Raw genomic sequence first — 3,376 nt, 5'->3', positions numbered from 1 at the left:
CAATTGAGTAAAATTTCTACAAGTGTTTTTTGAAAATTTTAGAGTTGTTTTGTTTAAAACTCTATGCTCAAGCCAATTTTGTGATTCTAAACTTAAATTAGAACTTATTTTAATTGCATTAGAGCATGCATCATGACATTTATTTGTTCATGCATAATTTAGGTTTTTTTGTGCTAACTTGCAGTCTGCCCTTGTGTTTTTTGTTTTCTCTTGTGTCTTTGTTTATCTCTCTAGCACCATGCCTAGGAAAACTAGAGCCAATAGGTCACCCACCTCCACTTCTAATCCTTCTTTTGAGAGTGATAGGTTCTTAAGTGAGAAGTATCAAGAGACTTTTGAGACCCTTAACACTAAGCGGAAAATTTGGGCTGAGCGTAGGGTTCTGTTAGATGAGCTTGATCCTGCCATTAGGGCAAACTTTGAGCATCGAGGCTGGTTGCCTTTTCTGGATTTTGATGCTCCTCCTGCCATCTTGATTAGAGAGTTCTACTCGAACCTCTCTGTTCACTCTTATGATTTCGACACTCTTGTGAGGAGTTGGATTCGTGGTGATGAGTATACCATTACTCCTTTGGTAGTGGCTAATGCTCTTAGGGTGCCTCTTGTTCAGCATCCTGTTTACCCCTATGATGTGTCTCCTCTCCTAGACGACATCATGTCCTACATCACCAGTACTTCTATCCGGTGGGGTTTTGATCCTTGGATCACTTTTGCTGAGCTTATTGAGTCTACCTATCTTATCTTTAGGATAACATGTCATTCCCTGTGGCCTATTTTGCATCTGCACACCATTCCTTTGGAGCGATGTGTATTTTTGTATGCTTTTGGTTACGGATGCTCCTATTAGTTTTCCTCATTTGTTTCTTCGTTCTTTGAACGAAGTGTATAGGAGTTCATCTACTGCTCATGCTTTTTTTCATCCTATTTTCATTCATAGGATTTTGTTGTTTTTAAGGTTGTCCAACTTTCGGATGTCTAAGCCTGTTCATGTTATTGCTCCCATAGGTGCCACTTTCCTTAGGCAGAGGGCTGCTTAGATGAGAGAGCGCTCTAAACGCCCTCGAGCTGAGTCTTCTGGTACTATTTCCCCCTCTTCTTCTACAGGTGTTCCTTCTGGTGAGGAGTCTGCTGATCCTGTTGGCGATGCTACTGCTAATGTTCCTCCGCCATCGACTTCAGATGACTTTGACATTCGTTGTACGTTGGAGTCTGTCGTGACCGTTCAGGCGGCTCATGGTCAGATTTTGGTGGACATTCTGGACGAGATCCGTGCTTTGCAAGCAGATTTGGTGCTTCTTAGACGTTTGCCTTCGCCGCCTCCTTTTGGTGATGGTTTTTGATTTGTTGTTTGGCATTCCATCACAAAAAGGGGAAGTAGAGTGGATTGTATATCTTAGGGGGAGTTTTGGTTATTGGAGTTTTTATTTACTTTGTTCTTGTTCTTTGAGAGCCTATGGAGGTTAGATTGTATCTAGGTGCGTCACTGTGTATTTGTTGTTTTTGGCTCTTGATGTATTCTAGATAGGGGGAGTTATTTTAGTTATTTTAGTTCCTTGTTTCACTGCTTATAGACTTATGATTATGAGTTATTCATTGATATCATTGCTCTTTGTCTATATTTTGTGTTTTGTGAAATCAAGAATGTTATGTTTATCTACTTGTATTTTCCACACATATGTTTATGCATTTTGCTTAGTGTTTCAGGAAATATACAAGTTAATTCAATTAAGCTGCTGTCTACACTTGCAACTTATGGATAGTAGTTAGGATTGGATTTGTTTTGATGGGCATATTTTTTGTAAAGGGCTTTTCTTTGTAAACTTTGAGTTTTTAGTTGTGTTTTGTCACGGATTGCCAAAGAGGGAGTTTGTTAGGTTCTAAGTACTTAGGAACTAATGTATTAGAACTCTAATATGCATTGTTAGTAAACCATGATAAAAACAGGTGTCTAGTTGTGTTTTAGACTTGCTCAAAGTATGTATTTATGTAAAGTTGGAATCGAGTTAACTACAGAAGTTACTGTGCATTTCTGCCTGACTCGATCGATCGTGAATTAGACTCGACCGATTGAAAGTCGTGCAGATTGTTTTTCTGCAGATTTTCCAATTCAGCGCTAAGCCCATATAATGTGTAGGGTTTTATGTTTTGCCCTAGGTATAAAAGGCAAACCCTAGTCATGTTTTTGAGGTTGCTCATATTGCTGTTTATGTGAATCTCTTGTGAGATCAAAGAGGTGCTTGCCTTCACACAAGCTTGGGATTATCAAGAAGGAGATTTCTTCGAGAGCTTAATGATCGTTCAGTTGTTGTCATAAGAGCTTAAAAATACGCAAGCGGGGGTGCTTGTACTTGCTGGAGAATCCAAGAAAGAAGGAGTCCGTGGTTTCGGAGCTTGCACGTAGTCGTGTCAGTAAGTTCTACTGGTGGGTAGTAATGAGATGTTAGTGGTCTAAATCGCTATTGTACATTTCGATTCTTTCATAGTGGATTCAAGTTTACCTCGAGGATAGCTAGGTTAAATCCTCCCCAGGTTTTTTACCGGTTTGGTTTTCCTGGGTTATCATATCTTTGTGTTTTTATATTTCGCACTTTGCATTAATATGATTATATGATTGTGTTAACCTAGATCTGAAATTTGGACTAAGTAATAACTTGGCTTGTTAACTAGGTTAATCCAATTATGGTTTAAGGGGTCTAAACAAACTCTACAGAGAGTGTGAAGACTCAAGACAACATTGAAGACTAGAGAAGTTTTCGTGGGTAGCCTTCTCGCGAAGTGAAGCATGTGATCAGCACATGCCTAGAATGCAAAGAGTTAGGACAGATGGTGATAGCTGGTTTTCGTGAGTGCCTTGCGGTAAGGCATTCCCACGAGATATCCACGAAACAGTCTGTTCTACTATTTTATCAAATCTGCTCCACTACATCCTCATACACACTATATATACCATCATTACCCATATATTGAAAGGAGTGTTTTTTAGAGAGAAGACCCTAGCCACAAACTCTTGAGAGTTAGAGATTGTTATACCCACAATCCTCTACACCATCCATTGTGGTTTTCCTTAACTCCTATCTCTCCATATCTAAATCCTTGAGAGGTTGATAGCCCAAACACTTACCACACCCATACTGAGTGTGAGGTGAGGTTTTGGTGCTACTGGAAAGTATTGGAAGAAGCCAAGTTTTGGCGGATGCAATTGGGCGCATTGCGGGATCTGGAAAGCTAGACAAGACACGGTTTCGAAAAGCCTTGTTGGAGTAGGAGTTTGAAGGGCTTAGGTACACTGGGTAGATTACACTTGAAGGGTCTCTTGCTATTCGTGTATCCTAGTTTATTGTCTAGTGGATCGATTTATCGCTTGGAGGGCGGTGGA

This window comes from Castanea sativa, chromosome 5, assembly GCF_040712315.1.
Source record: "Castanea sativa cultivar Marrone di Chiusa Pesio chromosome 5, ASM4071231v1".
Lineage (NCBI taxonomy): Eukaryota > Viridiplantae > Streptophyta > Magnoliopsida > Fagales > Fagaceae > Castanea > Castanea sativa.
This window is presented reverse-complemented; position numbering follows the sequence as displayed.